Source organism: Sorex araneus, chromosome 3, assembly GCF_027595985.1.
Source record: "Sorex araneus isolate mSorAra2 chromosome 3, mSorAra2.pri, whole genome shotgun sequence".
NCBI lineage: Eukaryota > Metazoa > Chordata > Mammalia > Eulipotyphla > Soricidae > Sorex > Sorex araneus.
In genome coordinates, this window is record NC_073304.1 from 11,799,683 (window position 1) to 11,827,005 (window position 27,323).

Below are 27,323 nucleotides of genomic sequence, written 5' to 3' on the forward strand. Positions count from 1 at the left end.
CTTTCTTTCTTTCTTTCTTTCTTTCTTTCTTTCTTTCTTTCTTTCTTTCTTTCTTTCCTTTTTTCTTTCTTTTTCTCTCCCTTCTTCCCTCCCTTCTTCCCTCCCTCCCTCCCTCCTTCGCTCGCTCACTTTCTTTCTTTCTTTCTTTCTTTCTTTCTTTCTTTCTTTCTTTCTTTCTTTCTTCCTTCCTTTCTCTCTCTCTTTCTTTCTCTCTCTTTCTTTCTTTCTTTCTTTCTTTCTTTCTTTCTTTCTTTCTTTCTCTTTCTTTCTCTCTCTCTTTCTTTCTTTCCTTTTTTATTTCTTTTTCTCTCCCTTCTTCCCTCCCTTCTTCCCTCCCTCCCTCCCTCCTTCTGTCTCTTTCTTTCTTTCTTTCTTTCTTTCTTTCTTTCTTTCTTTCTTTCTTTCTTTCTTTCTTTCTTTCTTTCTTTCTTTCTTCCTTCCTTCCTTCCTTTCTCTCTCTCTTTCTTTCTCTCTCTTTCTTTCTTCTCTTTCTTTCTTTCTTTCTTTCTTTCTTTCTTTCTTTCTTTCTTTCTTTCTTTCTTTCTTTCTTTCTTTCTTCTTTTGTTTTTGATTTTGGGCCGCACCCGGAGATGCTCAGGACTTACACCTGGCTCTGTACACACTCCTGACAGGCTCAGAGGACCATATAGGATGCCTGGATCAAACCTGGGTTGGCCATTTGCAAGGAAAGTGCCCTACCTACTATACTGTCACTCAAGCCCCAGTTAACTTATTTATGTAGGAAAAAAAACCCTCCCCAAATCACCAACCATACATGGCATTATAGCCCTCCCTCCCCGGCCAAAGTCAGTTCAGTGATGTACAGCACGCATGTATAAAGCTTTGGTATATGAACAACAACTTCTCAGCTCAGGAGACAGTTTGATTCAGAAGGTCCCTGATAGAACCCTAGAATACGAGTGGAGGAGGGGGGTATTGTTTTTGTTTGTCTGTGCCATACCTGGTGGTACTCAGGACTTACTCCTGGCTCTGAGCTCAGGGATCACTCCTGGCATAGATTGGGAACCACTCACCCCCTACCCACTGTACTATCTCTCTGGCCTCTGGAACTATGTTTTATAAATAGTCAACAATTGCAGTTCAGATGCACCATGGGACCTAGAGACATTCTGCAGTGAGTTAAATGGGAGTTTGGAGATCAAGGCTTTGTCTCATTAATATCCCCACATGTCTCAGAAAATACTGAGGGGAGATCTCAATTACTAATAGCAAATTGCTAATTTATAACAGTCAGACTGTGTGTTTTACAATTTATGTCTGTCTGATGAATTTCCAATTATGTCTAACTTTCTCTTGGATTAAAACAAAAACCCAAAGATCCGATTCTTCTTCCGAAGCGCTTTCTTAAGACCAGGAGTTAATCGGCGAAACTTCTGGTTCTGTGCCTACCGTGCTTGGTAAAGAGTTTCACAAATCTTGGCATTCAGGTGGGAGGCCAGAGGTGGGGGGCATCTGATCCCAGCATCGTGAGCCGCATGGCCTCTCTGAATGGTTGATCCCAGTGTCACAGCCTTGCTTGGTACTTCCCAGAGCAAACACACCCAGGCTCAAGAAGCCCTGTTTTGGTGACATTGACTTCCTCTCCCCATATGTGGATGTCACAGGGAAGAAAAGGTGCGTGGCAACATCCGAGGTCTGGGACATGGCAGTTTCTCTTGGTTTTCAGGGCTGAATTGTGCAGACTTTGTGGTTTCTGTCCTCTTGGAGCTGTTCTTTGTGCCTCGCTATCAGGTGAACAGCAGACTCAGCTTCTGGTTTTTTGTTTTTTTTCTTCTGGTGTCACACCTGGTTATGCACAGGGGTTACTTCTGGCTTTGCTCTTAGGAATCACTCCTGGCAGTGCTCAGGGGACCATATGGGATGCTGGGGATGGAACCTGGGTCGGCCACATGCAAGGCAAACTCCCTACCCACTGTATTATTGTTCCAGCTTCTGTTTTACAGAGAATTCATTGCACATGAAGAGGATTGGCTTTGGGGGTAACGGGCCACTAGTCAAAGCCCCCTTATTCTTTATGCTAGCATTCACCTCTGCGCCCCACTGCACACCAGGTCTGCCAGGATCCACTGATCCCAACACTCGGGCCCCTCATGCAGTCTTCATGGATTTGAAGGATCAGCGGTGGGGGACCAGTTGACCTATGAGCTGTCCAGATGACCTCCTGGCCATTGCAAGAGGGACTTGAGGGGCTAGAGCAGTAGAACAGAGGACCTTGCACGTGGTCGACCTGGGTTCAATTCCCAGCATCCCACAGGGTCCCCCGAGCACCGCCAGGAGTGATTCCTGAGTGCAGAGCCAGGAGTAACCCCTGTGCATCGCTGGGTGTGACCCAAAAAGCAAAAAGGAAAAGAGGGACTTGGACCTTCTTGAAGCAATAGCTGCTGGGAGTTTCTTGGTGATCTGGCCACTTAGTGTCACTGGACAGTAGGGGGGAGGGGTGTGGTTTATGAAGGGAAACCGAGGCTGAATTGGTCTTCGTTGTTGTCTTGCTCACATCTCAGCACCTCCCTGGGCCTTGTGGACTTTGTCATTTTCTCCACTGTTCAAGTCTCTGACACGTGGTGTTTGTGGGTAAGCTTTGGTGCAGGTGCTGATCGGAGCGCAGTAGTACTGGTGCTACTGCTAGTGGCGGTGGTGTGTGATTTCAGATTCCTGATGTGCCTTTCCAACCTCCCTGAAGGGACTCCCTGCAGAACCAAGATATTCGTAGTTCTCTGGCTGCCAAGCCTTGTCTGGCTTTCGCAGGGAGAAGATTTTGGAGCTGGAAGAGCCCTGTGCATGTGTTGGTAAGCCCGGATGCTGGGTCTCTCCTCCTCTTCCCGCTCAAAGGTGTTGGCTGATCAGAGAAGCTTCCTGTAGTGATACCCAGGTGCTGGGATGGAAAGTGGTTGAAATTCCCCTGCCAAGAACTGGCCGCAGATGTTCATGAGCTGCTCAAACTTTGAGGATGTGGCAGTACCAACCAGGAAGCTGGCACCTGGCTTCTTCCAAGCCTCTGTTCACTGGTCTTAACAATTTCGGAGGGAAGAAAATCATCCCAGACACCCATGAATGCTATCCCCCACCCCCCTCTTGGCCTAACCCCCTTAAAATCGTTTCAGGGCACGGTGTACCTTGGGATGACTCTGGCCTTCTGGTGGCCGTGGTTCTGTTCAGAATGCCAATAAGGGAACTGTCAAAATGCCCTTGAAATCCTTGCCTCCCCCTGGACCCTGGGGGTCCTAGCCAGCTCAGGATGCAGAAACACCTTCCCCAGACCTGGTGGCTCCGAATCCAGGCCCAGCTGCAGGCGGCCAGTAGAGAACAGGTCACCTCCCTGAAGACCCACAGCTGCCTGGGCCCTCAGTGGCCAGAGGCCTGGGGGCCAGGCGGGGTCCTTCCCCCACACCAGCTCCCATTCCTGAGGGTGTCCTCTTGAATCACCCTAAAGGCCCCACCTTCAGGTACCAGCACCATGGGCTCAGGAGTCCAACCTGTATGTTTGGGGGGGGGGGGGAGGCAGATACTCAGAGCACTGCGGGGGGCGAGGGGGGGCACTTTTATTTATTTATTTGGGATTTTAAAAATATTTTTAATGAATCACCGTGAGATAGTTACAGACTTACAAAGTTTTGTGGTTACGTTTCAGTCATACAATGATCGAGTATCCATCCCTCCACCAGTGCCCATTCTCCAGCACCAATGGTCCCGGTATCCCTCCTGCCACCCCCCCACCTCTGTCTCTGTGGCAGGCACATTCCCTTTTACTCTCTCTCTCTCCTTTTGGGTGCTATGGTTTGCAGTACAGGTAGTAATGGCCATCATGTTTGGTCCATAGTCTACTTGCAGCCCGCATCTACCATCCCAAGCCACCCTCCAAGCATCATTCACCTAGTGGTCCCTTCTCTAGCTCAGTGGGGCGGGGGGGGGGGGTGGTGCTTTTCTAAGTGAGTCTGCTCTGGAGTAGATTGAAACTGACTGAGGTCAGGGGTCAGAGGACAAGGCACACAGCCTTGTCAGGAACAGGGGCCTCTGCCTGCCTTCTTTTTTTTTTTTTTTTTTTTTTTTATTTTTTTAAACTTTTTATTTTTTTTGCTTTTTGTGTCACACCTGGCGATGCACAGGGGTTACTCCTGGCTCTGCACTCAGGAATTACCCCTGGCCGTGCTCAGGGGACCATATGGGATGCTGGGATTTGAACCCGAGTCGGCCGCGTGCAAGGCAAACGCCCTACCCGCTGTGCTATCTCTCCAGCCCCTCTGCCTGCCTTCTGTCCCCTCAAAAATGACTCTTTTGGGGCTGAAGCTATAGCACAGCGGGTAGGGCATTTGCCTGGCACGCAGCCGAACCGGGTTCGATTCCCAGCATCCCATAGGGTCCCCCAAGCACCGCCAGGAGTGATTCCTGAGTGCAGAGCCAGGAGTGGCCCCTGAGCAATGCCAGGTGTGACCAAAAAAGCAAAAAAAAAAAAAAAAAAAAAACACAAGGCTTTTGATACTGCAAACCTGGCCCTCGATGCACACCCCCCCACACCCCCTTCCAGGCACCTGGAGCCCCTCGCTTTCAAATCCCAGCACTTGCTCATGTGGCCTGTGACTTGGTGCTTGTCCCATCCTGGGGTCTGCGCGCTGCTGAGGAGGCCCTGAGCTGGCCGGCTCTGGGCCCCGAGAACTGGCCTCGCCCCCGAGCACAGACTGTGAGAGCAACAAGTGCGGCAGCCTCCTCACGTGCCTTATTGGCATTTGGCTCCTGGTAATATATTTTTAATATACTATGTATGCTGTATCTGAGTAAATCAGCCGCTGTGTTTGGAAATTAAATATTTGCTTAGGGCTAGGTTCTCCCGGTGTTAAATTATTGATAACAAACTTCACAGACACTGTATGAGACTGGGTGATAGATGAGTTTTGAGTGACCTGCCATTTATTAGACTTTATCTGCCCATGAAATCCATTTCCAATTCAGACCGTATCTGCTTCGGCGTGGCTTGCCAGAAATCTATTCCCAGGTTTCTCCTTATTTCAGTGAAATATCTCTAGCTCAGCACCTTTCCCCCAGGTGGCTGATCTGATCGGAGTCCAATCTCTTATCGCTTCTCATTTCCTTTGGCAGGGCTGGCGGGCTGGCGGGTGCAAGTAGGGGACACTCAGAAACCAGAGGGGACAACCCCCCTCCCCCGCCACCATCATTATTTTGCCCTTCTCCTGCGTAGGGACGGTGAGAGGAAGTGAATCCTTCCACAGAGCGCCACTCCTGGGTCTGTCCTCTCGACTCCACTCAGTGGCCCCCTGCGATTCCAGCTCAGTTGCATGACATGCAAGACCCCTGCACCGTCTTTCACCGGCCCACCCCCACTCCGCCTTCCTCTCTTGACTTCTCCATGGTCAGGTGCCTGCTTCTGCCCAGCTGGCAGAGGGCCCTTACTTGTCATCACAGAAATAAAGCCTGTCACCTCTGTGTTCCCCACCCCTGTTCCTTCATGTTTAACCAGCCTTCAGAAGCTTCATAAACATGGCAGGGCTCCTGTTTTTACTTCCTAATTAATTCTGAAAAGGAGCAGATGACTGTTATGGCAGGAGAAGAGAAAGGAACAGGTCGGGCTGGATGGCCTTTGTTTTTTCTGGGCAGCTAAGGTGATGGTTTGGACGAGTCTCACGCATGAAGGCACCGGCAGAGGAACCCAGGTGTGTGGGACCCGGGGCTGAGACCTCCAAGCCTGCTTGCATTGGGACTGGGCCTTTTCCACCCAGATTTCCTATTTTCCAGTAGCTAGGTGGTCACACCCAGGGACTGCCCCTGGCGCTGTGCAATCCAACCAACAGCCAACACGCAGAGACTTAAAACTAAGCTCTTGACATCTTATAGCCTAATTCTCCCTCTGGGAGTACCTGGCAAGCTACTGAGAGTTTCCTGCCCACATGGGAGAGCCTCGCAAACTCCCCATGGCGTATTCATATGCCTAAACCAGTAACAATGCTGGATCTCATTCCCCTGACCCTAAAAGAGCCTCCAATGCAGCATTGTTGTGAAGGACAAGTAAAGAGAGGCTTCTAAAATCTCAGGGCTAGGATGGATAGAGACGTTACTGAGACCACTCAAGAAATTTGACAATCATGGGGCTGGAGAGATAGCACAGCGGGTAGGGTGTTTGCCTTGCACGCAGCCGAACCGGGTTTGATTCCCAGCATTCCATATGGTCCCCTGAGCACCGCCAGGAGTCATTCCTGAGTGCAGAGCCAGGAGTGACCCCTGTGCATTGCTGGGTGTGACCCAAAAAAGAAAAAAAAGAAGAAAAAAAATTTGATGATCAACGGGATGATGATGATGATGATGATGATGATGATGATGATGATGATGATGAAGGTGATGGATAACAAACAGGGGAGTTGGCAGTTTGAGGAATATCTCAGGGCATCGCAGGGGTGCGGCCTCTGTTCAGGAACTGACCAGGAGCTCTGGGGATCAAATACGATGGCAAACTTTGCTTTATTCCCACTGATAAGGGAGCTGGATTTTCCATGTCGATTACATTTCTTCTTTGAAAGTTACTCCTTTTAGCGCTCCCTCTGAAATCCTATTCTCTGGGCACATTAAGCTCAATTTAACCTCTGTCTTGATGATTCACAATCAACTTTATAAATATCTAGAACTGTGTACTTTCGTGATTCCAGGATCTTAACCATCTTAAGGGTGTTGTGTTTTAATTAAACGCGCATTTCCTCCATTCCATTGTGGCCAAGAAGGCTAAAATAATAGACATGAAATAATGGAAAAAAAGTTCTAAACTTAGGCTCAGGACTCTGGTTCTAATTTAAGCTTAATCATTAATTAGCTGTTTGGCCTTCAGCAAGTCTCTTAACCTCTCTGAGAATTTCTTCCTTTGTCTATAAAAATGAAAGCTGGATCAGAATACTTCCTGAGTTATTTGGGTTTCTAAAATGTTGTAATTAATGATAAAGGACCATGCTTACTGACTGTAAAGCCAACTGTCCTTAGGGCTTTTGAGATTAAAGGTGTTTTTTTTTCAGGGGGCGGAAGGGGGCAGGGGGGAAGGGGGGTAGTAATATATAGTGGGCAGTTACTTGCTTTGCTGCGGCTGACCCGAGTTTGATTTTGGCGTCCTATATGATCCCCCAAGCCCACCAGGACTTCTTCCAGAGCACTGGGAATAAGCCCTAAGCAGTGTCGCCCCACCCAAACAAAAAATAATTAAAAAATAAAAGTTTGGGGTATTTTTTAAGCGATGGCCCCGAATCACTAAAATTACCCAGACATTGTGTTGACTGTGAGGCTTTTTCCACCTGTCTCTGTAAGTAATATTTTGTTGGCGCAGAGCCACGCTCAACTTGTAGGTCTTGTCTCCGGCCTCTCTGGAGCCCCGGCAGGGAAAGTGTGAGCCTCTGTACTCAGAACAGTTCCTCGGGGATCTTCCTCTTTGCAGAAAGCTTGCCAACTCCCCTTTGCCCTGCAGGGCTATTGTTCTCAGCACCCCCCCCCCCCCCCCCCCGCCCCGTTCTATTGCTTTCTATTGTAATCAGTCTTTCCTCTCCCTCCAGAAATCCATTGTCATTTACCACATCTACCTTTGCTCCAGGTTCAGAACTCTGCAACGAGTTAGAATTCTGTTCTTTGTCAGGAATGGAGCCACAGTACCGAGGGTAGGACACTTGCCTTTCATCATGCAGCCGACCTGGATTCAATCCCAGCACCCCGGGAGGGTCGGCCGAGCCCTGCTGGTAGGGTAGTGATCCTTGAATGCAGAGCCAGTTATGAGCACCACCGATTATGCCTCCCCCATCCCCGCCCCCCCCACACACCGCCCCGCCACACACAAAAGAATTATAGTCAAAGTCAGGGTCAGGGTGTTCCGAACTCAGGACCATCTTTGAATGTGCTGCTGAGTGTCTGGGCTTTTTGGCTTTCTTAGTTACGTTTCTGGGTCATTCTGGAAAGTTAGGCTCTAAACTTGCAGCATAATTGGTGCCTAATTGGAAATGTCTGGAAGGGCTTGCTTTCATTTTGCTGGTAGTGACTTTTGAGTTTATCATGAAGTTGTGGACCGGGCATATCAGGGGACCCGCCCTGATAACATGGCTCTTCTGGTTTGGCTCCAGGGAGAAGGAGTGACGGGAGCTTGAGATCAAAGACCCGGGTGTTGACCCAACCCATTAGCTGCTGTTTGGCTAATAAGTACTGTCCCGCTCCCTGGTTCATCTGCAAATTTGTGCAGACCTTAAACTCATCCTACGGCCTGATGCTTCGGCCAATAGGGAGACCCTGTCCGCAGTCCCTCTGCAGCCTCCCTCCCTGCTTTCTGAGCGGGGCAGTTGTGAAACCGTCTTGTCTGGTTTTAGGCTGGGAAATGGGGCACAAGCCTTGTTGGGCACATTCCCTGTGTCTTCAAACTTACAGGGGCTCCACGTGTTGCCGGTCGTAGGTGTTCTGGAAATTAGGTTTATTTTATTTTATTTTTTGCATTTTGGGTCACACCCAGCAATGCACAGGGGTCACTCCTGGCTCATGCACTCAGGAATCACCCCTGGCGGTGCTCAGGGGACCATATGGGATGCTGGGATTTGAACCTGGGTTGGCTGCATGCAAGGCAAACGCCCTACCCGCTGTGCTATCACTCCAGCCCCTGGAAATTAGGTTTACCAGAGCTCTTGTCTACCTCAGCTCGGCCATAGAGCCGAGCGTTGAATCCTGTTAGGGCCTTGTCGTGTGTCTGGCTCCCAGGTCATAAGGGAAGCGGTTAGGGACCAGGGCAGCAGGCGAATATTCACAGGACTCTCGTTATCATCACGCCTGTCTTGGTTGCTGCCGGTGGCTGGTGCTGGTACTGTGTCAGGGGCCTGGATCTGAGGTCCTGGCTGTGTCGATGCTGCACAGATGATTGTCACCCTCTCTTTAAGGTCTAGAGGCTCCTTAAAGGGAGGAGGTAGCACTAGAAGGCAGGCAGCAGCTGCAGCAGTGGAGGCGAGGGGCTGAGATGTCTTAGCTCTCTGTTGGCCCAGGGACCCCTGACTTCCTACCCTTTTCCTTGACTCTGAGGATGACAGTAAGAAAAGATCAAACCAACCATGATTCAAATCATGGGTCCATGCATGTTTTTGTGTAAATGTTCTTCCTGTGACATATACTTCGGGGGGTGGGGGGGGGGGAGAATATCACAAACACTCGGTTCGTTCATTTAGAAAAAAACATCTACTCTGTGTTCTACGCCGGGCATTGTGCTCCTTGTTAGGGTTACAGTAGTAAAACACACAGAGACGCTGGCCTGTTGGGCACATGTGTGTGATTATCAAGCAAGCAAGCAAGCAAGTGAAGCAATCACCAACTGTGAGAAGTAATGGAGGACACAGATGTTTGGTAGGGACCAGCGCTGAGATGGTGATATTTTCCCCGGTCCTGAGTCGCCAGAAGGAGCAGTTTCTGCAGGTAGAAAGAAGGATGTCCAGTGTGCAGCTGGACCACACAATTCAGGACTGACTAAGGGTCCTGGCTCCTCTGTGATTGGGCAACAGTTTCTCCCCAACGTGCCCAGACACGTTGTGCACCGGGTCTGGGCAGACATCGGGCGAAGGATGACTGGCACTCGGAGATAGCACTCCGGGAGACATCTGATGGCTGCTCACTTCATTGCCAAGTACACGCATATTTTATAGAGGGAACTTTAGCATCACTGACCTCTCACCTTTCCAACTCTGCTTTGCTCCGGCCCAGTCCCACATAGGGCTAGATGCTGCCGTTGGGAGTGACTCACTAAGCACAGGTGATAATTCTTGGAGGATTTGGTGAGACTCAAAGCCAGTTATACTTGGTGCTTGTAACATGCGCCCAGACCCTCCCTACTGGGTCACCATGCAGGGACAGGTCTTATCTGCTACGCAGGGACAGATCTTATCTGCTCTGGCACCTGTTGCATGCTCTACGCTCTGTGAGACTGCAGCGACACCAGTGTGTGGGGTGTGAGGGAACCTGGGGCTCCTGCAGGCCGCAGGAGACGGGTCTCAGGGGAGGTTGCGTTCATTCAACCTGCGGTGAGGTGCCCTGGGCCCATCAGGGTTTTAGGGAGAACATCATCTGCACACAGAAGAATGGTTCTGGGGGTGGGGGAAGGCGGGGGGCAAGAGCCTGGTCAGTACGTTCAGGTGGACCCTGGCCCTGCACCAAGTGGAGAATCGTGAAATACGGAGGCAGTGAAGAGGGAAAGAGCTTTCTAGTAGATTGGAATGGCGGCAGGGAGAAACAAAGAGACCTTGAGATGCTGACATCTAAGAGACAGTAACTAAGGTGGGAAGAATTGGGGGGGCGGGGAGGACAGTAGGGGGACGGACAGTCTCAAGTTCTGCTCTGAAGTCAAGTGCCTTAGTGCATGAGGCGCCCTGTGCAGTGCAGACTCATGTACACGTTCTTGTTCTCACCTCTCTCAAAGGGCGCCAGGCTCAGGGGAAAACAGCTCGCTGGCTTTCTACAGGGGAAAGCAACCTAGAAAGCTTTCGACATTGAGTGAGCTAAACCCTCCCTCCAGGTGTAGACCTCGTTGTAGCCTTAGTGGATCCCATAGATCTGCTTGTGAGTGGATGCTTAATAAATAATCGTTGACGGTCACCTAATCAGAGAGAGAGAACAAAAGGGAATACCCTGCCATAGTGGCAGTGTGGGGTGGGGGGGGAGACGGGACTGGGGAGGGTGGGAGAGATGCTGGGTTTACTGGTGGTAGAGGATGGGCACTGGTGAAGGGATGGGTTCTCGAACTTTGTATGGGGGAAACATGAGCACAATAATGTATAATTCATTTCAATTCTTAATGTAATTTTATTAGATCAATAAAGTCCATATTAAATAAATAAATAAATAAATAAATAATCGTTGACGGTGTGCCAGGCACCGCTGCAGATTGCTCAGAGTTGACTCTAAAGCAGAGAAATAGGAAGCCCGGTTCAAGGGAAGCAAAGAGTCATGGTGGGGGGGGGGGGCGGGGAGGGGCGGGAGGGGAGTGTTGGGTATGATAGAGATGAGGAAAGTGGATATTTTTTCTTTAAAAGGAGAATGGGAAGGAAGGAAGGAAGGAAGGAAGGAAGGAAGGAAGGAAGGAAGATACGAAGGAAGGAAGGAAGGAAGGAAGGAAGGAAGGAAGGAAGGAAGGAAGGAAGGAAGGAAGGAAGGAAGGAAGTTAGTTCTAAGGTATGTGTCTAGACAGCCTCCTGTGCTGTCCTTTCTTGGCCACCATATTTGTTGACTTGGGTCAACTGTGAGTCAGGGGGTGTGTGTGCGTGTGAGGGTCCCGTACAGACCCCCTTGGTCTCATTTCTTCTCTCCGCTCTCTGTTTCTAACCTTGGTGGAAAAAAAGACCAAGTGATGAGCAAGAGGAGGAGGAAGAAGAGGCAGAGGGAGAGGAAAAGATGGTAGAGGAAGAGGAGGACGAGATAGAGGTTGAGGAGATCAAAGCTGCAGACCTCGCCCAGGCGTCCTGGGGGCAGGGGACGCTGTTTGGAACCAACCACACAGAAACACGAATGATTCCTGAATCGTTTTGTCTCCCGAAGACCAGCACAGTGAGCCTCCTTTTCATGTCATGGTCTCAGTGTCCTGGAAAGCCAGCGCTCGCGACAGCAACACTGCTCACTCCATTCACGCTGCATTCTCGTTACATGTCCCGCGTGCCGAACTAGTAATTTTTGACAAAGCAAAATAATGAGGGCAGTATCTTGCGGTTTGAAAAGCCAAGCGTTTGTTGCATTAAAAAAAAAAAATTTTTTTTTATTTCTTCCCTGTAGGAAAGTAAAGAAATCCGCGATAAAATAATAATTAAATGCTGACAGTGCTAAATTTCTACCCAGCGTGAGCTGGCAGCAGTTTCATACCAAAACATTAGGTCATTTGAAGAAAAAAAAAAAATCTGATTAAATACCTCGGTAGGCTTTTCTGATTAGCCGTTCTTAAAAGAGTCCGTGACAGTAATGAAAGGGTGTGATTTGACAGCGGCAATTTACTCTTGAAAAAAAAAGGTAAAATAGAAGAGTGCGTGTGCGATTGTTAGAGGCATTTCTTGTTGGGCTTTGCGAGGGGCGTTTGTTTTACTGGTCCTCAGTCTCTGGGTTCTGAAGAGCCCACCAGCCAGGAATTATTCGAGATGAAAAGCACCCTGTGGCCCAGGGCGGAGGGGTAGAGGACAGTTTGAAAGCTCGCCTCTCTCTCCCCTCTTGTTTTTTTCCTCCATGCGGCAGGTTTCATCTTCCTGGGGTCAGATGACCTGGACTCCAGCAGGTCGGAGAAAGGGAGTGGAGTATAGGGCTCAGAGTTCCTCCTTGCATCCCAGGTATTGATTTTCTGCGTCTGGCAGCTCCCCGCATCTCTTGGTATTAATTCACGATGGCAGGAGGGCCGCAGGCCAGAGCTGCGTGAAGATGAAATGCTTTTGTGGCACATGGGCAAAAACAGACACCACCATGATTTCCTCTTTAGCTGTCCTTCCTCCTTGATTTTGACCAGTGAGAGGACATTTACTGATTGATTGATTGATTGATTTTTGCTTTTTGGGTCACACCCGGAGATGCTCAGGGGTTACTCCTGGCTCTGCACTCAGGAATTACTCCTGGAGGTGCTCAGGGGACCATATGGGATGCTGGGAATTGAACCTGGGTCGGCCTCGTGCAAGGCAAATGTCCTACCCGCTGTGCTATTGCTCCAGCCCCGGGTAGGGCATTTCTTGAATGAGGTGTTTGCCTTTTTTTTTCCTGGCCTTTATATCTGTTCATCCTCAACAGATATAAGAGCCATTAACGTTCTGAGCTATGCTGTCACTGAATCATGGTTTCAATGCCTCAGTGGTCTTGTGAAGACTACTACTACTTCATTTCAAAATGAGGCCCGGACCAGGTAGGTGAAGCCGACAGAAGTTCCAGAATGGAGCCTGGCAATCAAGCATCTTCAGGCCCTGAATGAGTTTAGTTTCCATTTCTTTGACCCAACTTCCTAAAGACTGAAATGAAACCTGTGTAACCAAAGCAACAGTCAGGACCAACGAGATTAGTGGGCAGGGCGCTTGCCTGGCATACAGACAACCTGGGTTTGATCCCTGCCACCACATCTGAGCCCTGTCAGGGGTGGTGGTCCCTGAGCTCAAAGCCAGGAGTAAATCCTGAGCACTGCTGGGTGTGTCCCAGAGACTAAAAACCAACAGACATTGGTTTGCTCCTTTTCTCTGGAGGTTTGAATTCTGAATCGAAGTTAAGGCCCAACTGAGAGAAGGTTTTTGGCAGAATCTGTTGTGAAATTTTTTTTTTACTAAAGTTTTTTTTTTTTAAATAATACTATTAGCCACGTAGTGGTAACAAGTGATATAACATAAATTATTTTGTCCCTGAGGCAGGGGCAGACTTGACAGGTAGTTGGGAAAATGGGACAATGGTGGAAGGAAGGTAATAGTGTCGGTGGGCTTGGGAACTGTCATGAATCATTGTGAACAACTTTGAAAGCCACAGTGTTTAAATAAAGTGGGGAAAAAAAATAAAGAACCTGTTGTGAGCCTCACTCTGAATTTGTTTCTGGGGCTGCGGGCGAGCCCGGACAGCCCTAGGCAGTGACCATCTGGGCCACTCTCCGTCTCTGCATCCCTGATGTCCCTTGGGTGCTGAGGACAAGCCGGGTTTAGGGTCCACCTTCCCCTACTACAATTTCACTTCAGCTTACATTCTGTACCAATTTCCTGTCTCCAGGCAAGGTCACAGTCTGACATCCAAGGGGTCCGATCTTGAGTACATCCTTTCGTGGGGTCATAGCTCAGTTCTGGTAGGGGGGTAGGGAAGGCTTGTGAGAGTTCTGGAAATGACGGTCTGTGAGGAATCATGATCCCCCTCAACTGTGCTTCTAGAGCCTGTTCTGTGTTTGTGTGTCCACAAAGGAGTGTCCAGTGCAGGACCTGGGTTCCTTCATGTATTGTTCATAAGGATGACACATAACTCTCCTGTTAGCAGGGAGAAAAAGCATCTAAGTTAACCCTTGGATTAACTGAAATTAAGACGAAAAGAGAGGGGCCAGGGAGATGGTACAGTGGGTAGAGCAATGGCTTTGCACACGACAGACCAAGCTTCAGTCTCCAGCACCCCGTATGGTCCCCCAGGCCCTCCAGGTCTGATCCCTGAGTGCAGAGTCAGAAGTAAGTCCTGAATACCACCTGGTGTCGCCCCCAAAACCAATAAATGAATATTAGTAAAGAAGGAGAAAGAAACAATTCAGAGGCCAGCTCTGAGTTGTGGTCATTTTTGTACAGATTCCCCGGGTCTCTTTGAGTCCTGTTGAAGCCCTTCCTTTAAGAGAGTCGAATCTATTTATTTTTAAATCCATTCTATTTTTTATTAGTGTTCTGTGACATTTGATCATTTATTTCCCTTACCTGTTCTCACAAGTATCCTCCGTTTCTCCTTTGTTACTATTTCTCCACTATCCCCTTACTCAGATTTCATCTTCTGGGAAGCTTGGTGACTTGAATGTCTTCAATCCCGGGACATGTGGCATAGAATCCTTAACGATGACCCTCACCGCCCGTGTTCTCTCCTTTGAGCCACCTTTAGACCAAGTGGCTTGTGAGATATGGAAAAACATAGTATGAGCCTAATACCCAAGGACAGTAGAAACAGGAGGACTGGTCAGAAGTTTGAAGCCTCCCTCAAGAGGTGGGGTTAAAGAGTGCTTAGGATAGAGAAGGGACCACCATGTTAGAGGAACTTCGAAGTGGTTGCTCTGGATAAGAATGGCGTGCTGAAAAAGTAGGTTGAGGAATAAACATGATAACCTTTCAGTACCTATATTGCAAATCATAATGCTCCAAGGGAGGGAGGGGGAAAGAGAGAGAGAGAGAGAGAGAGAGAGAGAGAGAGAGAGAGAGAGAGAGAGAGAGAGAGAGGGAGGGAGGCAGGCTGGGGGGTGGCAGGAGGGAAACTGGGGACATTGGTGGTAGGAAATGTACATTGGTGAAGGGATGGGTGTGGAACACTGTACGATTGAAACCCAATCAATAACAACTTTATCTCATGGTGAGTCAATAAAAAATAATAACAATAATAAATTCATTTACTTTTAAAATAAAAAAAATGAAAAATAACAAACCAGATGGCACCTGAAGTGACTTCCTGATCTCCAAACAAGCCAGGCTTTGCCTCCCTACTTGGCTGGCTCCTCCTGCCGTCTGAAACGGTTTTCCCTCTTCCCTTTCTGCTCCTCTGAACAAAACAATCCCCAGGCTCTCGTGTCCGTCACTCCGTCTTCATCTGCTTTGTGGGGAGGGGGAATCTCCAGGGTGGAATGCCATGGAACTCCCTGACAGTGCCTCATCTGTACCTTATCTGGACTCCCAAGGACTTTTAATGCCACACCCTTCTAGAAGGAACAAGTTAGCAGCCACAGCCCCTGCCTTCTCTCGGTTCTGCCACGACCACTCTGTGACTGCAGGTACTCATGATGTTGTCTCTCTCTTTGTGGTTCTGGGGGACTCAGACGAGCTTGAGAATCAAAATGATCTGAAACTTGCCTATGAGAAGTGCTGGCCAGATGCTCATGGCTTGATGTGCCCAGCTTACTCGCTGTGGATGGACCCGTTCATAACCGTGCCTGCTGAGGGTTAGTCCAGGAAGACTCCTAGTACGGTATCGAGCTGAATGAGAAGGCAGTGAGTGGTGTCTGTGGTTGGGCCGGAAAGATGGGCCCAAGGACTAAGTGCATATTTCATAGGTCGGAGTCCTGGATTCGAATGCCACCATCCCATCATCCTCCGAGCCCCCTCAGGAACAACTCTCAAAAGCACAGAGCCAAGAGTAGCCTCTGTGCACTGCTGAGACATGACCCCAAGCCATAATCCCCACCCCTTCTTTCCCACAAGAATGACGACTTCACGTTCATCCTCGTCAGCAGTAAGTTTGCTGGTCGGACCGCGTGTCCTTTCGGGGATTGTGTTTTGGCATCTCTTCCGTGCAGAGGATGGAGCCTTATGCCCATCCCATTCTGCCACCATGTGAGGTCCTCAGCTGCTCTTCCCTTTCCCGGTTCCTGAGACGTTAGAGTTCCCACTGATCACTGTGTAGGTCGCAAGGTTTCGAGTGAGTGGAATTTCATCCCTCTGACAGCAGTGTTGATTTGGGCTCCAAACCCAAATTAGCCTGAGAGGTGAGTCTCCGTAGTAATGCCAATGTCATCATTCAAGAGTGGTCGAAATTCATTTTCTTTTGATAACTCCTCATCAGGACCGAACAGGGGCATGTTTTGAAATGGAACATGGGCTATTAGTCTAATCGAGCCGAGTTTTGACAGCATGCACTTGTCTGCAGTGTCCTCGGAGTAACCCTTTGGCGACGCCTTCCAGGGGAATGGATGGCGGGGCAGGAAGCTTCCGGTATGGTTTTCTGTTCTGCTGTCTTGTGCAGACAGAGGGGCAGGGTTAGGTATGGGGGTAAATGAGACACAGGGGGAAAAAATGAGATGACTACTTGAAAGTAAATTTTTTTTTTTTTTGCTTTTTGGGTCACACCTGACTATGCACAGGGGTTACTCCTGGCTCTGCACTCAGGAATTACTCCTGGTGGTGCTCAGGGGACCATATGGGATGCTGGGATTTGAACCCGGGTCGGCCATGTGCAAGGCAAATGCCCTACCCGCTGTGCTATCACTCCAGCCCCGGAAGTAAATTTTAAGATGTTGCTACTGGAGCAATAGCACAGCGCGTAGGGCATTTGCCTTGCATGCGGCCAACCTGGGTTCGATTCTTCCCTCCCTCTCAGAGAGCCTGGCAAGCTACCCATGGCATATTCGATATGCCAAAAACAGTAACAACAAGTCTCACAATGGAGACGTTACTGATGCCCACTCGAGCAAATTGATGAACAACAGGACGACAGTGCTACAGTGCCTAAAAAGACATCATGGCATCATCTGTTCACACACACACAGTTTCGCCAATCACATGCCTTTTGCTATTAGCACAATTTTGAAATTCCTTTTGACCTCCTCCCCGCTCCTTTGACTCTATTTTAGCAATCTACTTTCTTCCACAGACCTGAATCAGTGCCTCTCTCTCTCTCTCTCTCTCTTTCTCTCTCTCCTCCTCCTCTTCTCTCTGTCTTCTTTCTCTTTGTCTCCCTCTCCCTTTCTCTCCCTCTCTCTCCCTCCCTCACACATGTATTTCTCTCCTTTCCATATGCCAGAGGGGTCTCACCCACCCTTCTCTAGGGTGCCTTGAGTGAAACAACCTGGCACAGGTCTGGTGCTCTTTTCCTTTTAAGTTTCTTCACAGATCATAAAGACAGTCACTTGGCACGGGTGCGGCGTCTTCCTTGTGTGATTTTCGGTCTGTATCAATGGGGTATCACTGTAACTGTTATCCCGTTGTTCGTCAATTTACTCGAGCGGGCACCAGTAACGTCTCCATTCCTCCCAGCCCTGAGATTTTAGCAGCCTCTCCTTACTCGTCTTTCCCAACAATTGGAGGCTCTTTCAGGGTCAGTGGAATGAGACCTATCGTTACTGTTTTTGGCCTATTGAGTACGCCACGGGTAGCTTGCCAGGCTCTGCCACAGTGGGCAGGATACTCTCGGTAGCTTGCCAGGCTCTCCAAGAGGTGTGTGTGTATGTGTGTGTGTGCGCGTGTGTACATATATGTATATATACATATATATACATATATGTATATGAATTACTCTCTATGATTTGTTGCCTACTGTCTGAACTCCATCAAATATGGTATGGTAATTATGGAAATTGGTAGGAATTGTCTTATAATGTGTCCAGAAAGCGGCCTGGAGAGTGGCAGTGGTTGTGCCGGGGAGGTCGGCTGCCAGGGCTGGGTCCCTTGGGGCGGGGAGGCTTCTCACCCTCCCCCTTCTGGGGCACCCTGGGTGAAAACAGCCTGCCGGAGAGTCCACAACGATGGGGTATTACAAAGTAATAAGTCTCTGACTTGTAAATTGGCTCTGAGTCACCTCTGAAATCAGTGACAGGCCAGGGCCCAGTCCCTCGAGCTAACGCATTCGGCATTTGCTGTCCAAAGAGGCTGTTGCCATAATTTGGGGACAGAGTATGGTCCTCCTGTCAGGGGGAGGGTGGCCCTGCTGTTTCATTGGGGACCTGGGAGCCATGTGCAGCCCCACAGCCTGGCCAGACCCTTCTGGCCTGTGTCCGTGCTGGGCTGATGCAGGACGCACAGCTCTGGGAGCCCCGTTTCCCCAGAGTGCGGCTGAGTGACGACAGTGTGCACTGCTCTGCCCTGTAACAGCCACAGGCAACAGCCACTGCGAGTTCCTCGCACCCTCTCCTTGGTGCGGAGGGGCGCTGCACCCCGTGGTATTTGTATGCAGAAATTCTGATGCCGTGTGTGTGTGTATGTGTATGTGAGTGAGTGTGTGTGAGAGAATGTGTGTGTGTGAGTGTGTGTGAGTGTGTGTGTCACTGTCACTGTCATCCCGTTGCTCATCGATTTGCTCGAGTGGGCACCAGTAACGCCTCCATTGCGAGACTTGTTGTTACTGTTTTTGCATATCGTATATGCCACGGGTAGCTTGCCAGGCTCTGCTGTGCGGGCGAGATACTCTCGGTAGCTTGCCGGACTCTCCAAGAGGGGCAGAGTAATTCAACCTGGGTCATCTGTGTGCAAGGCAAACGCCCTACCCGCTGTGCTATCGCTCCAGCCCCAGTATATTGCAAACCGTAATGCCCAGAAGGAGAGAGAGTATGGGGGAAATTGTCTGCTACGGAGGCAGGGGGTGGGTTGGAAGGGGGGGATACTGGGGACATTGGTGGTGGAGAATGTGCACTGATGGAGGGATGGGTGTTTGGTCATTGTATGACTGAAACTCAAACATGAAAGCTTTGTAACTGTATCTCACGGTGATTCAGTTGAAAAGAAAAGAAAGGAAGAAGTTTGTGTGTGAGTGTGTGTGAATGTGTGTGTATGAGTGTGTGTGTGTGTGTGTGAGAGAGAGAGAGACAGAGACAGAGAGAGACAGATTGTCAGGAGTCATAGTAGTCTTCAGTATCCATCTTCATTGTCCCATCGGTAGCTACAATGACACGGTCGTTGTGTTCTCAAGTCCCGTTCAAACTTTAGAGGACTCACCGCCCAAAGCCTACCTCCATGTTGGCAATGGGGGTCTCTGCCTTCAGCACCTTCCACACCCCAGCGGGCAGGTTTGTTGTGAGGGTCCTGCCAGAAGACCCTGACTGCGCCACCCAGTGTGGGGTGGAGGGGTACTGGCAGCTGTGGGGGGCATCTACGTCGTCACTCGATTTTCCGGGCCTGGGTCACCTGGGAGGTATTGTGCCTGTGTGGACTCTAGATGGGTGCCCGAGGCTCCAAACCCACTTCCTCTCCCCAACCTTTCCGCTAGGTGAATTCTGCCCTGTTAGTACGTGGGACCACAGGAATTTTTCTCCTCCTAGGGCAAGAACTCCCTTTGAGTGGAGTGAACAGACTAACGGAGGATCTCAGAGGACAGTGTGACCTTTCCTCTAAGGCATAAGCTCACCTTTTCAGAAATGTGCTCTGACAACATTGGCCTAGAAGACGGACCAGACCTGGGTGATGGACCCAGGGCCTGTGATCTCAGGCCTGCCAGATACAGCTTGGATCTGAAGTCCTTGAATGTTTGCCTAGATGCGTAAACTTGGGTCCCACCCTCCAAGCCCACCAAACTCCCTCCGCTCTGTGCGTCCCAGGGAGGCCACGTGCCAGGCCCTCAAGGGAGCTCTCGTTGTCTTGAGTCTCTTTCTATTTTTGTTTCCATTGCTCACCGCTCTGGTTTCCCCCAGTCCCCCACATGACAAAATACAATCCTTCCCACCTTTTAAAATACCTTCCTTGAAATGTATCAGATACACAGGCAGGGTGGGGGGGGGGGAGGTACTGTGATTCTTGGTGGTGGAATATGTGCACTGGTGAAGGGATGGGTGTTCGAGCATTGTATGACTGAGACTTAAACCTGAAAGCTTTGTAACTTTCCACATGGTGATTCAATAAAAGAATAAATTAATTAAAAAAATAAAATAAAATAAAATACCTTCCTGGCTCTTTCCTCAAATGCTCTGGTCTCTTTTCGACCTATAACCCCTTTTCTGGGGACCAGAGTCCCAGGGCTAGGCCAGAGCATGCTTGGGGGTCAGTAGCCTGTGTAGAATCCGAAATATCTGTGACCGCGGTCAAAGGCATGGCATAGTTCATGTGGCTTAGCATTTCCTTCCCTCTGCCCTTCGGGGGCTTCCTTCTGCCCCACCATGGGAGGCCGTGTGTCCATTCTCTTCCTCCTGTGTGTGGGAAGGCTTGTTCAAGGGCAGGAGTGGGGGTGGGGGGTGGGCAAACTTCCTGGGGAAGATTTGTGTTAGTCCTGGTCTCTGCCCACCTGGTTCTGACAGGTTTATACAGTGTGGCTTGGCCAGAGAGCCAAGCTCAAGTAGTTTCGGTCCAAATCACAATAAGAGTTAATATGCGGGGCTGGAGCGATAGCACAGCGGTAGGGCATTTGCCTTGCACGCGGCCAACCCAGGTTCAATTCCCAGCATCCCATATAGTCCCCTGAGCACCGCCAGGGGTGGTTCCTGAGTGCAGAGCCAGGAGTGACCCCTGTGCATCGCTGGGTGTGACCCAAAAAGCAAAAAAAAAAAAAAAAAAAAAGGAGTTAATATACTTGGTGTCTCAGTTGTTCTTTATACGATGAAATCTGACTAGTAAGAACATAGAAATTTTTCATTAGATAAAAAGAGACTAGTGCCTGTGTAATCTTTTCTTTAATCTAAGGGGACTTTTGATGTTGTAAATACGTCTTACACACAGTTAGAAGACCAACTTACACAAGTTTTAATCCTGGCTGCAAACTTCGAGTGAGCTCTTTGGTCAGTCTGCTAACCAAGGAACACTGGTAAAAATAAGAATTATATTTTAGCACCTCTTTACTTAATGATAGTGGTTATTAGCTATTGTATGAATGGGCTTGAAAACCCAGTAGAGAGCTATTTAAAAAAAAAAATCAAGATTGCCTTTAGTTTAAAAAAAAGAAAAAAGAAAAAAAAAGAGGAGGAAGGGGTGGCAAGTCAACAAGATAGAAACCTTCCGTTGACTGAAGGGAAATAAATGAGTCTTTAACACCCGGTAAGGTGCTGCCCTGCCCTGCTAATAGGAGAACTCTAAACCAAAACTTGGAGATAATTTTCACCTGTCTGATCAGTGACATTCAGAAAAGTGGATACCACGGCAGCGACCGAGGTGGAGAAGCGAGACCCAGCTGCAGCGGGAGTGTTTGCGGGCGCAGCACTGGCAAAGCACACGAGAATGTTCACTGAGACAAGAAAATGCACGTGTTCTCTTGCCGTGTCCCTTAAAGCTGCCCTTGCACTTAACCCTCCACACCGGGCGCTCTGTGCTGAAGTTAGGTTCAGTGACAGCATGCACAGTTCAGAATGGTTTGCAAAAGGCCTTTGTTTTGTTGCCGAACAAAAGGGGAGGGGGTGCTCCTGTTTGCATAGATGATGTCTGAAAGAGGACGCCCCGCCCGACTTATTTGTTTTAGGTCTTTTGTTTTGTTTTGTTTTGTTTTTCCCCAGTGGTAGAATACGCTGGGCTTTGTTTGTTTACCCTTTCCTGCTGCAGACGGGAATTGGGTGGCTGGGAATAGAGGTGTGGGTGACTTGCTTTTCACCCCACAGTCTTTTGAATCTTGTACTGGATTAGTGATTTAAAAAAAAAAAAAAGGAAACAAGATGTAAGCATATTAAAATAGCAAAGTGAACAACGAAAACTCTGAGCAAAGCCCTAACTCTCCTACTTTATTCTGGGAAAATGAAAATCTAACAAAAGGAAGAAAGGTACTTTGAGGACACTTGAAATAGGGGACAGAGGTCACCTCCCGAGAGGTGCTGTCGGGGGTGGGGGTGGGGTGTTGGCAGGGGTGCTCGTGACCCCGGGTCAGCCACGGTGGGACTTGGCCCAACCCTGTGGGCCAGTGGCCCCGTGTGCAGGACCTGGCCAGTGATGTGCTGTGGCCGAGGGGATGCTGGGAGAAGGCTGAGGGGGCAGGGGTCCGACCTGGGTGCCAGCATATGCAAAACGTGCACTGCACCCCTCTGAACTCCCTACCAGCCGGACCCTAGAGGAGTTCTCGCCCCCAACCCCCCCCACCCCCTGCTTGCTAGAGGTGCTCAGGGCTTATTCCTGGCTCTGCTCTGAGGTGTCCCTCCCGACAGAGCTGACCATACGGGGTGCCAGGGATCGAACCTGAGTCAGCCAGGTGCCAGGCAGGCACCCTACCTGTTGTAATATCTCTCCAGCACAGAATTCTTAAGCTTAAAAATAAGGAAAAAAGATGGGGCTGGAGAGATAGCACAGTGGGTAGGGAGTTTGCCTTGCACGCGGCCGACCCGGGTTCAAATCTCAGCATCCCATATGGTCGCCTGAGCACGGCCAGGAGTAATTCCTGAGTGCAGAGCCAGGAGTAACCCCTGTGCATCGCCAGGTGTGACCCAAAAAGCAAAAAAAAAAAAAAAAAAAAGGAAAAAAAAAAGAAATAAGTCCTTTAGTATCCTGGGCTTTTCTCTGCCTTTTGTTTCTTAGCATCAAGTTAGAGTTTGACTTTTTTTTTTTTTTTTTGCTCTTTGGGTCACCCTCAGTGATACTCAGGGCTGACTCCTGGCTCTGCACTCAGGAATCACTCCAGACTGTGCCTGGAGGACCATATGGGATGGCGGGGAATGAACCCAGGTCGCCTGCATCTTAAGGCAAACACCCTCCCCACTGTACTATCGCTCTGGCCCTGTTTCACTCCTCAGGTTTTGAAGACTAACTTGAGTTGACTCCTTCCAGCCACCCAGAGTGCGCTGATTTTCATCATGCTAGCGAACCAGTGCTCTTTGCCTCTGCCTGTCCCTTGATCCTGAGTCCTGAGACCTAAAGAAAACCCTGGAAGAGCTGTGAGCCTCACACCTGCCCTACCCCTCCTTTCCCCTGACTTCCCACCGAGCAATGGAGTGGGCCGGGAAGGGACTCGGGGGCGCTGCCACCCAGGGAATTAATCTCCGGGGTAATTAAGCTGCGGAGGGGCTGTGGCTCCTAATTGGGCATTGAACATTCTCTTCAGTGACTCAAGTTCTGCCTCCCTGCTTTATTAGAAATTACAAGTTGTGTATCTGGGGGCTGTACTTCCGAGTTCTGCTTTCTTTATGGGTTCTCTTTTTCGCTTGAATATCGTCTGAGCCCCGGGTCCCTTTGATTAGCCTTGTCTTTTAACTCGAGCGAGCCACAAGCACCACTTTAGAGTTCTTCCGTACCAAATAGTCCCTCTCTGTGTGTAATTGCGGAGGGCTGTGGTCTCTTTGCTCTGAAGGCCAAATGGAGCCCCCCAGACCAGGCAAGGTCTCTTGAAGGGTTTCTCAAGTGGCCCTCCAACAGGACATTTGAAAGAGCCCAATGGGTGTTGGCTCCCCACGAGGGGAATTGCCCCCCAACCCATGCAGACAGTCCCACCGGGCCCCAATCAAAAGCTTGTTTCATCGTGCAGACAACTCGGAGTGAACGTCAAACTTCAGCTCTGGGTCATGTTTACATTTCTGTTGTGAATACAGTCCTGGTGTGTTTGAAGGGGTTCCGTCTGGTGATACATTATTCATACCTGTAAGGCAGAGATAATGCGCGTGGTGGCCGCGCGCGCCGGGGAGCTGCCTGCTTATGTTTGGTGGGAGGGACCTGTGTGGAGGGCGGATTTTCATAGAACTTTTCGAGCAATCCGCACCCCCCCCCCCGCCCCCGCCCCCTACCCCCAGCCTCGCTTAAGCAAACAAATAGAGTCTTCACAAAACAACTGAGCTCACGGAGCTGAGTGGTTTCTCAGATGCTCCTGACAATGACTGGCCCCAGGCCGAGCCTAACATCGGGTGCTATAGGAGCAGCTCTGGGTTCTTTGAAGAAGGAGAAGCAAGATAAATCTCGAGGCAACAGATTTCCTTCTGTTTCCCTTCCAGGGTTGGCGCCAGTTCAGTGATTAGTTTTACCGAGAGCATCGCATCATGCAAATGACGCATGTGGGTGCGATTCCCTTTTCTTCGATGGACCTTGGTAGGTTCCCAGAATCTCATTTTTCCAGGGGTAGGGGGTGAGGGTGGGGAGTTGTCTCAGAGCTTTCGTTGTGGAAGGGAATGAGAACAGATCCAAGAGCAATGCTCAGGGAAGGTTCTGGTGTCCACGGCTGAACCACGGATGAGGCCCAAGACTCGCAGAAAGGAAAAAAGAGAAAACCTGGGCCAGGGGTGGGGAGGACGCTGGGGAGCCCATCTTTACCGTCTTTATTCTATTAGCAGGTCAGGAGTTGTCTGCTTTTTTCTCACCAGGATGCTGGCGGGGGACACAGGGTGGAGGGCTGGGCCGGGCTGCGGCGGTCCCCAGTTGGCCACTGTGAAGTGAAGCAGTCCTGGTGGACCTTTCTGGAGAAGTCAGAGGTGCTCAGAGCACAAAGCGCTGGCACGGCTTGGTCTCCCAGTCTAGGGATAACCATGGACGGAGCCCGAGGTGCCTTCTTTGAAAGGAAAGGGGCGTTGGTGAGGACAGGTTGGACCGGGGATGGTTTGAAACCACTTGCTTCTGTGATGTTGTGATGTCGTGGTTCAGACCGTTGGAGCACATTGGACCGCTTGAGCCCCAGACCACAGTGGGGGTGCCCCTTGGAAAGAATGTTTGCTCCGCCCGACCCCGGGTCCTGCCAGTCACTGCGTTTTGTTTGTTGGCGGGGGTCACATCCAACGAAGCTCAGGGGTTACTCCTGGCTCTGCACTCAGGAAGGACTCCTGGTGATGCTCAGGGGACCATACGGGATGCGGGGGATCGAACCCGGGATGGCCCTGTAGAAGGCAAGAATGGTACTATTACCCTATACTTATGGTACTATTACCCTATAGTATGGTACTATTACCCTATTACACCCACCCCCGCCATTCATTGCTGTTGTTGTTTTAATTGGCTCCTCGGCCTTGAGCTTCAGTGAAAATATTTCTATGTTTCTGGTGCGTAAATGGAGGCTTACAACTGGAACAAATACCCCCCTGTGCCTTGGACGAAAAACCAAAGGATGTCATTGTGCATGACTTCAAAGCTGATAATGTTAAGGTCGGGACTCTGAAAGTTTCTTGCTTTGAAGCCACCGGAAGCCCTCGTCGGCAGGGCCCACTGTGACTGCAAGAGGCCGTGCCTGGCGGGGGCCACTGCCCGCAGTATATCCTCTCTCTCTGCCCTTGACCCTCTCTGTGCTATCGCCCGGGTTCACCTGAGCTGCTCCCCCAGGGCCTTGGGAAGGTGCTTGGTTTCGTTTAGGGTTTGGGCTGCTCTTGTATCCGCTGATGGGAAATCGGTGAGCTGTTTTCTCGCTCTTTCTGCTTGCCTCTGAGTGTCCGTGACAGTCCTCCTGGTATCACTTCAGCCTTGTGGTTTGGTCAGTCATGACTCTCTCTCTCTTTCCTCTCTCCTTTCTCACTCTCTCTTTTCTCTCTCTTCTCTCTCTCCCATCCCTTTCACTCCCCTCCCCTCCCAGTTTGGCACAGCGATCACCTTGAACCCAGGAAGGAAGGGAAAAGGGTCATGGGGTGTTCAGGAAACTGCACCCCACGCAGGAGGGAGATACTGACAGTGTGTGGGAATGTTTGTGACTTTCTTTTACCCCGAATATCTTCCAAGCATAACGGGGTCTTTTCATTCATTTTTGCTTTTGAAATGTGGGGGGCGGGGGGCGCTCTGCAAGGTCCCTCCAGTGTGATAAGGTCTCGGAATACTGGGGTCCTTGAAAGGCCTCGAGCTTCAGGATGCCACACCTGGGAGCTGGAGCAGTAGTACAGCGGGGAGGGCGTTTTTGCCTGGCACGCGCCGACCCGGGTTCGATTCCCAGCATCCCATATGGTCCTCTGAGCACCACCAGGCGTGATTCCTGAGTGCAGAGCCAGGAGTAACCCCAGTATATTGCCAGGTGTGAGCCCCCCCCCCAAAAAAAAAATGCCACACGTGGCAGAGCTCGGAGTGGGAGTGCATCGCTTCAGTGGGTTACCTGCAAGTGTGATGGGAAGGGCCGGCCCGTGCCCGGGTTTCTATGCCCTGCCCTGGAATCCCATGCCAGGGGGAGCCTGCGCCTGCCTTCCAGGGCTTTGGGCCCCACCGCTGTCCCGGGTTCCATGCCCTGCAGCTCCCAGAGAAGCATTTCCACCCTCCCCCCCCCCCCCCCACACACACACACAACACATGCAGCAGAAACGCAGCCCTGAGGGCTGCAGGGCCTAGGAGGGCCCTTTCCCTCCGGCTCCAGATGGATGCCCTCAGGGCGGCTGGAGATGGTATAATAGGAGCATATTTGTAACAGGCTGATCCAAGCTGATCAAAGGGCGCCGCCTCGGCTCAGCCTGCAGGAGGGGGGACCTGAGCCTGCAGGGGGGGGACCGGGACCCTAGAAGCGGCCTGGCTCAACGGGTGCTGCAGCCCAGTCTTAGGGATGTGCCCCCTTAGGGACCAGGTGCTGCACATACGGATGTGGAAGTCGCTTTGCCTGTTGAATTTAGTTCTTCCTTGCCCTGGGCCGAGCCTCGACTTGGGTTGGGGTTTCTCCCTGTTAGGGCTGCTGGGACAGGCCCCAGACAGTAGGTGACCAGGTGGCTCAGCTCCGAAGCAATGTTCTGAGATTTCAGACGCCAGGACCAGAGGCAGGGAAGTTCATGGGAGCGAGATGTCTCCTGCATGTCCCCAGCCACACAGGAAATGTGCTTGCTGCCCGAATGTGCCCCCCTTGCCACCCCCCCCCCCCGCCCACTCCCAGTTAGGGGCTAGGGAGCTTTTCCAGGTGGCCAGGCTTTTGCGGCATTTTGGCTGGCCCAGGTTAGATGTGGGTAAAGGGTCCCCAAACAGGGCCAGGGATCGCTCCTGAGCAGAATCAGGAATCGTGCCAGAGCACCCCTGGGGGTGCCTCCTCCCCAAAATAAAACAGATTCCAAGGATTAGAAAAGTCTCAGAAACAGGGCTGCAGCGATAGCACAGCGGGTAGGGTGTTTGCCTTTATGCCGCCGACCCGGGTTCAATTCCCAGCATCCCATATGGTCCCCCAAGCACTGCCAGGAGTAATTTCTGAGTGCAGAGCCAGGAGTAACCCCTGGGCAATGCCAGGTGTAACTCAAAAAGAAAAAAAAATCTCAAAAAAGAGTTTCCCATGTTTTTCTTTTGCAAATAAGGGGTTTGAAATTTACCATTTGTTGTCAGTGTAATTTCATAAAACAGTGGACCTTCGAGCGAACAAATGAAAATCAGTAAGAATTTAATTTCCAAGTA

At 50.3% G+C, this 27,323-nt stretch overlaps 1 protein-coding gene across 6 annotated transcripts in view; it reads left to right on the plus strand.

Moving 5' to 3' along the window:
• The window catches only part of FOXN3 (forkhead box N3), a 407,334-nt gene that overhangs the window by 46,544 nt on the left and 333,467 nt on the right, over window positions 1-27,323 (plus strand). For 2 of the 6 annotated variants that reach the window (XM_055133774.1, XM_055133776.1), the window contains one exon: window positions 23,993-24,086. The exons of the other annotated variants lie outside the window; for them this stretch is intronic. The gene's annotated coding sequence lies outside the window, so the exon portion shown is untranslated. The remainder of the gene's footprint in view (window positions 1-23,992; window positions 24,087-27,323) is intronic. 6 annotated transcript variants of the gene reach the window in all.